Source organism: Prunus avium, chromosome 3 (assembly GCF_965620075.1).
Source record: "Prunus avium chromosome 3, drPruAviu1.hap1.1, whole genome shotgun sequence".
In the NCBI taxonomy this organism is placed as follows: Eukaryota; Viridiplantae; Streptophyta; class Magnoliopsida; order Rosales; family Rosaceae; genus Prunus; species Prunus avium.
The window spans coordinates 17,624,890-17,632,945 of NC_142286.1; the positions used below are offsets into that span (position 1 = coordinate 17,624,890).

Sequence of the window (8,056 nt, forward strand, 5' to 3'; positions counted from 1 at the left end):
GCCACGAACTTGGGCAACATCATAATATGGTGGGATGAGTCATTTGGTGAGTTTTGAGTGAAATCCAATCGCTAGAAGTATGGAATACACCAACCACTCCAATTAGGAACGAACTGCCGTTGAACTTGAATTGTCTAATTTCTTGCACCTATTCATTTCGGATCGAGCCCAAAACTTGGGCAACATCATAATATGGTGGGAGGAGTCATTTGGTGAGTTTTGAGTGAAATCCAATCGGTAGAAGTATGGAATACACCAACCACTCCAATTAGGAAAGAACTGTCGTTGAAATTGAATTGACCAATTTCTCACACCTGTTGAATTCGGATCGAGCCCAAAACTTGGGCAAAATCATCATATGGTGGGAGGAGTCATTTGGTGAGTTTTGAGTGAAATCCAAACGCTAGAAGTATGGAATACACCAACAATCCAATTAGGAAAGAACTGCCGTTGAAATTGAATTCACCAATTTCTCACACTTATTGAATTCGGATCGAGCCCAAAACCTGGGCAACATCATAATATGGTGGGAGGAGTCATTTGGTGAGTTTTGAGTGAAATCCAATCGCTAGAAGTATGGAATACACAAACCACTCCAGTTAGGAACGAACTGCCGTTGAACTTGAATTGTCCAATTTCTCACACCTATTGATTTCGGATCGAGCCCCAAACTTGGGCAACATCATAATATGGTGGGAGGAGTCATTTCGTGAGTTTTGAGTCAAATCCAATCGCTAGAAGTACGGAATACACCAACCACCCCAATTAGGAAAGAACTGTCGTTGAAATTGAATTGACCAATTTCTCACACCTATCGAATTCGGATCGAGCCCAAAACTTGGGCAACATCATAATATGGTGGGCGGAGTCATTTGGTGAGTTTTGAGGGAAATCCAATCGCTAGAAGTGTGGAATAAACCAAGCACTCCAATTAGGAACGAACTGCCGTTGAAATTGAATTATCCAATTCCTCACACGTATTGATTTCTGATCGAGCCCAAAACTTGGGCAACATGATAATATAGTGGGAGGAGTCATTTGTTGAGTTTTGAGTGAAATCCAATCGCTAGAAGTATGGAATACACCAACCACTCCAATTAGGAACGAACTGCCGTTGAACTTGAATTGTCCAATTTGGAAGACCTATTGATTTCGGATCGATTCCAAAACTTGGGCAACATCATAATATGGTGGGAGGAGTCATTTGGTGAGTTTTGAGTGAAATCCAATCGCTAGAAGTATGGAATACACCAACCATTCCAATTAGGAACGAACTGCCGTTGAACTTGAATTGTCCAATTTCTCACACCTATTGATTTCGGATCGAGCCCCAAACTTGGGCAACATCATAATATGGTGGGAGGAGTCATTTGGTGAGTTTTGAGTGAAATCCAATCGCTAGAAGTATGGAATACACCAACCACTCCAATTAGGAACGAACTGCCGTTGAACTTGAATTGTCCAATTTGGAACACCAATTGATTTCGGATCGAGCCCAAAACTTGGGCAACGTCATTATATGGTGGGAGGAGTCATTTGGTGAGTTTTGAGTAAAATCCAATCGCTAGAAGTATGGAATACACCAACCACTCCAATTAGGAACGAACTGCCGTTGAACTTGAATTGTCCAATTTCTCACACCTACTGATTTCGGATCGAGCCCCAAACTTGGGCAACATCATAATATAGTGGGAGGAGTCATTTGTTGAGTTTTGAGTGAAATCCAATCGCTAGAAGTATGGAATACACCAACCACTCCAATTAGGAACGAACTGCCGTTGAACTTGAATTGTCCAATTTGGAAGACCTATTGATTTCGGATCGATTCCAAAACTTGGGCAACATCATAATATGGTGGGAGGAGTCATTTGGTGAGTTTTTGTTGCTTCGATTCAGCTGCACCAAAATAGATTCAGCTGCATCCTCAACTTGTGATACTCGCAAGTGCACGAGCCGTTTGGTAGTATAGCATATGTAAGTGCGAGGTCGATCCCACGAGGATTGGTGATTGAATGATCCAATTCATTTCCCCTACATAAAACAGAAATGAAAAAAGAAAATAAATAAAACAAGAAAAAAGGAAATAACTCAAGCAAATAAGTTCCCAAGTTCAATTAGATTAATGGATTGATTCTAGCTAAAGTATGATTAAGCCATGGTGTATGGTCAAAACCTTGTGTTCCTAATTCCCTAATTTGATCATTTGTTGTCTAACCTAAAACTAAGCATTAGGAACCCATTAAGCATAGAAGAACATTTTAAACAACCAAGCACGTATCTAATCCCTGTTGTCGAATGTCCATACATACTCTTCCTATTCATAGTTCAATTCGAATTAAAGCATGGTGTCTACTCTTAATTCAAACCAAGATAGCTAACATGCAAGCCTAAATGGTGATCAATCATTCAAACTAGCATATTAACTTATAAGCATAATGAATAAGAACAAAAACCATAATTGAAACTTGGAAACTAATTAAACTTGAATACTTAAGAAAGAATGTACATTACAATAAAAGTAAAGTGGAACTAAGAAAACTTGAAAGAAAATTTAGTAAACTCATTTTGTTACAACAATTGACAACTTGAAAGGAAACTAAGAGAATTTGAGGGAGAGAAGGAAAGGGAGCTCTAGAGAAGTGTTTGAGAGCTCCCCCCCTTGGGGTGTGTTTTGAAGCTTGAAGGCTTCTCTATTTATAGGGCTAAGAGGGAGGAACAACATAATGAAATCCAACACTACCATTCCTCTTTTAATACAACCCATAACTCACACTTCATCTTGTCTATGTTAGTGTGGTTGGAATCAATCTCATCCCATACTTCTTTTACTGCACCTCAAGCTTTCTTCACATGGGATCAAAGGTGATCAATTGTGGCTGCCTTTTGCTGCCAACCCATGTGGTCTTCTTTTGGTTGTTGAACAAAAACGAGTCTTCTGAACCAGACTTGGTGTAGGAAGGCCAGAGGTTTCAAAACTTATCCAATGGGGCTCAAATTTGGATATGTTATACTAGACACCCTTTGGAACAACTTCTATGAAGAAAGTATTCTCATCGGAGCAGTAGAAGTGTGCGTTTTGGGCCTTGCAATTTGGCTGCCGAACAGAGACTGGAATTGACTTCATTTCATTTATGCTTTACATGCATGCACATGCTTTCTCTTTAATAGCTCCATTATGTACCAACTTGCTCCTTTAGAATTTCATTGCTGGAATGCCTCCCCACTTCACTCATTATGTTGGATCCAAAGTCAGTTGCAACATGGGTGAGGCACATGGCTTAAAGGAGGAGACAAGGCTCAAAGCTGGCAGCTGCAAATCCTCCTGAGCATGGTTCAGTGTTGGACGGGCTAAGGACTCCACATATGTTCAATTGGGCTGAATTCTGGATATGTTATACTAGACACCCAATTGAACAACTTTCATGAAGATCTTCACCTCATCCGAGCCCCAGAGTTTGCTGATCCAAGGCCAAGAAGTTGACCTACGAAACTGGGCTGGAAATGGGCTGTAGCCAAAATGTGTTTGTCTTTAAGCTCATATTCCTCATATGCCAATCAGCCCTTAACATGCATGGATTGCATCATTTCCTATCCAAAGTCATCATTGTTACCTAAATGTCAATTAACTGAAAGATAAACACAAAAAGGATTAAAAGCACAAGTTTAACTCAAAAACATAACCAAATCATAAGCTAGAAGGGTACAAAATGATATACAATTATGAACCGATCAGTTTTGAGTAAAATCCAATCGCTAGAAGTATGGAATACAACAACCACTCCAATTAAGAATGAAATGCCGTTGAACTTGAATTGTCCAATGGGTGTCTACTATAACATATCCAAATTTGAGCCCCATTGGATAAGTTTTGAAACCTCTGGCCTTCCTACACCAAGTCTGGTTCAGAAGACTCGTTTTTGTTCAACAACCAAAAGAAGACCACATGGGTTGGCAGCAAAAGGCAGCCACAATTGATCACCTTTGATCCCATGTGAAGAAAGCTTGAGGTGCAGCAAAAGAAGTATGGGATGGGATTGATTCCAACCACACTAACATAGACAAGATGAAGTGGGAGTTATGGGTTGTATTAAATGAGGAATGGTGGTGTTGGATTTCATCATGATGTTCCTCCCTCTTAGCCCTATAAATAGAGGAGTCTTCAAGCTACAAAATTCACTTCAGCCATCCTCCACACTTCCATCATCCAGAAATCATCCTCATACATTCCCACAACCCCAAACACTCAAGCAATCAACCCAATACTCTAAACTGCCCCAAAATCACCAAAACAGCTCCAGAAAACCTCCCTTCCATTTCCCTACGAATTTCCTCTTTCTCAGCCATCACCACTCACTCAAGCTCATCTCAAATCACCTCCATATCCTTCATACATCCTTCTAGACGTGGAGAAGCTCTTGGAGAAGCATTGGACACTACAAGAACTTCAGAAAAGGGTTTTTCTACTCTTATGGCATTCATTATGTTTTCCCATTTCTATTTTAGTTTCTTTTCCATTATGAGTAGCTAAATCCATAACTAGGGCTTCGATGTAACCTAACATGAATATTCTGGGTTTATAAGTTTGGAGTTTCAAGTTTGATTCATGATTCATGTTCTTATTCATTATGCTTATAAGTTAACATGCTTGTTTGAATGATTGATCACCATTAGAACTTGTTTGTTAACTATATTGGTTTGAATTAAGAGTAGACACCATGCTTTAATTCGAATTGAACTATGAATAGGAAGAGTATGTATGGACATTCGACAACAGGGATTAGATACATGCTTGGTTGTTTAAATTGTTCTTCTATGCTTAATGGGTTCCTAATGCTTAATTTTAGGTTAGACAACAAATGATCAAATTAGGGAATTAGGAACACAAGGTTAGGACCAAACACCATGGCCTAATCATACTTTAGCTAGAATCAATCTTTGAATTTGAATTAGACTTGTTACTTGACTCCATATAACCCAGAATTGAATTGTTATGGTGATTCGAATGCCCTAGTCTCCAAATCTGTTTTCCAACTCTTAAAACCACTCTTTGTTACACTTGTTTATTTGCTTTCATTTGCAATTTCAGTTTGCTCACTTCCTTTCACAATCAAAATCACTCTCACTTTAATTTCTGTTTTAGACTTAACTTCCTAACTTCTTGAATTCGGTAATCTACGTACATAACTAATTTGAACTTCTCAGTCTTCGTGGGTACGACCTCGTACTTGTCTTGCTATACTACTAATTGCCCCGTACAATTGCGAGTTAACATAATAATTAACAACAAATTTTGGCGCCGTTGCCGGGGACTGAACGAAAGTTCTTCCCTGGTTATGTGCCCAAGGTTACCCTATTCTTTTTAGTGTTTCTAATTAATCTAATTTTCTGTTTCAGGTAGTTTATGTCTAAAAGACCGTTCCTTGAACAAGTGAGGTCTTCGTTCCAACGCTCCAGATCTTTGAACGCAGGACCATCGTTGCAACCCAACCGGGTGATCTCTGAAGTTCATAATCGTCTAGAAAGAGAGTTGTCAACTGCAAAAGAGCAAGCTCTTGCCACATTTACAAGTATTGCTCTCCACACTGAACTTCCTGGTTCTTCACCTTCAAATTCGGAAGCAAGTTCAGACCAAGAAGAAGAAGAAGAAGAGATGGCTGCCAATGAGTTCATGGGAGAACTTGATATCCCAACAATTCCAGCATCTCCTTCAAGCATTTTGCTGCCCACTGTAGCTCGAAATTATGAGCTTAAATCTTCTCATCTTAATATGCTGCCTTCCTTTTATGGTTTACCTAATGAAGATCCATTAACTCATATAAAGGATATTTTTAATGTTGTGAGTTCTTTTCCCTTGACAGGTGTGACAGAAGATCAACTTCGAATGAGAGTGTTTCCATACACTTTGAAGGATAAGGCGAAATATTGGTTGAATTCTTTGAAGCCTGGTTCACTCACTACATGGGCTGCCATTCAAAAGAAGTTCTTGGAGAAATACTTCTCCACGCAAAAGACCGACATGCTTAGGGATAAGATCTTGTTATTTGCACAGCAAGATGATGAATCGTTTTGTGAAGCATGGGAGAGATTCAATGGGCTGCTCAACCAATGTCCTCATCATGGGATTCCATTGAAGCTTCAAATGCGTATGTTTTATAAAGGACTAACCCCTTCTAGTCATAATATAGTCACCAATTTTGCAGGTGGTTCTTTTAAAACCAAAACTCCAGAAGAAACATACGAACTCTTTGAGGAGATAGCAATGGAGACCCAACATACGGATACAAGAGGTAAACGTGTTATTAGTGGTTCTAATGATGCTTCTAGTGTGCAGATTTCAAAACTGGAACAAAAGCTAGATGCTCTTCTTGCATTAAACTCAAGAAGCCCTCCGAAGGAAGTGTGTAGTATTTGCGAAACTCCTGACCATGCTACCATAGCTTGTCCACTTGGGGCTGGATATCCAGAATTTGTGCAAGAGCAAGCTAAGTTGGTAAATTCCTACAACCAAGGTCCAAGAAATGATCCATACTCTCAAAGTTATAATCCAGGTTGGAGGAATCATCCAAACTTTTCATGGAGGAATACTCAGAATCAAGCCAATCCCCCTTCATTCCAAAAGCCACAACAAACATCATCATTGGAGGATATAGTTAAGCAGATGGCAATCAACCAATCCAATTTCCAGCAAACTACACAAGCTACCATTGCCAAATTGGAAGTTCAAATAGGCCAATTAGCTGCTGAAATAACTCAAAGAGCACCTGGGAAATGGCCAAGCCAAACCGAGATCAATCCAAAGAACCAAGAAGCCAAGGCCATTCATGTGCTCAGATCAGGTAAGATCATTGATAGTAAAGTTGATTCTAATCTTTCAAATGATGTTGTGATTGTAGAAGATGAAGAGGAGGAGACCACGGCTACAGAAGGGGAACATCTCAAAACTTCTCAATCTGCTCCTAATGCCAAATCAGATTCTCAGGAATCCAAACAATTCCAATTGCATAAGAGAGATGACAAATTTGTGCCACCACATCTTCAAGAAGATAGATACGTGCCACCCGCTCCTCCACCGATTCCATTTCCAGGCCGTCTTAAGAAAGCAAAGCAAGATAAGGCTTTTAAAGAGATTTATGATATTTTGAGTAAAGTTAATATCAATTTGCCTTTGCTTGATGTTATTGAACAGATTCCTGCATATGGAAAGTTCATCAAGGACTTGAAAACTCACAAGCTCAATTTCGCTCCAAATGAAGATGTAAAGCTTGACCAGAATGTAAGTGCTGTGTTGCAAAGGAAGCTTCCACCAAAACTAGTTGATCCTGGCAGCTTTGACATTCCCATTAACATTGGAGGCAATAAGGTTGGAAGAGCCATGTTGGACTTGGGAGCAAGTGTCAACCTAATGCCATATTCATTGTATCAAAAGCTTGGCTTAGAAGGGATGAAGAAGACTTCAATACGACTTGAACTAGCTGATCATTCTATAAAATATCCAAAAGGTATTGTAGAAGATATTTTAGTTCAAGTTAATACACTAATTCTCCCTGCTGATTTTGTAGTGATGGACATGGAAGACAATCCAAATGGAGATCATGTTGATCGCATTCTCCTAGGCAGGCCATTCATGGCCACTGCAGACACAGTTATCAAAGTGAAAGATAGCACCCTTTCCATGACTGTTCTGGGTGAAACTGTTGAATTTAAAATGCTTAATGCTCTATCTCAACCTTCTATCTCTCTTGATTCTTGCTTTTCAATTGATGTTGTGGATCATGAGGTTTCTTCCAAAATTTTGCAGAGAAAGTCTAATGATGCTCTAGAAGCTGTCTTAACACAAGAAGAGGAAGATCTTTGTGAACCGGAGTTCCAAGAAGTGGTGGCTGCCTTAGAAGTGTTTCAACCATACCCACCATCCTTTAGGCCACCACTCGAGCCTCTTGGACCATCATCCACGAAATTGGAGCCATCCATTATCACCCCACCAAAGCTAGAACTTAAACCACTGCCCAATCATCTTAAATATACTTATTTGGGTGCTAACGAAACTCTCCCTGTT

General features: G+C 39.6%; 1 non-coding gene across 1 annotated transcript; it reads right to left on the bottom strand.

Moving 5' to 3' along the window:
* Nucleotides 1–6,016: 6,016 nt before the first annotated feature.
* On the bottom strand, nt 6,017–6,123 carry LOC148295709 (small nucleolar RNA R71). Its single transcript, XR_015834983.1, has one exon. It is a non-coding gene; the product is annotated as a small nucleolar RNA R71 (small nucleolar RNA).
* Nucleotides 6,124–8,056: the final 1,933 nt, after the last annotated feature.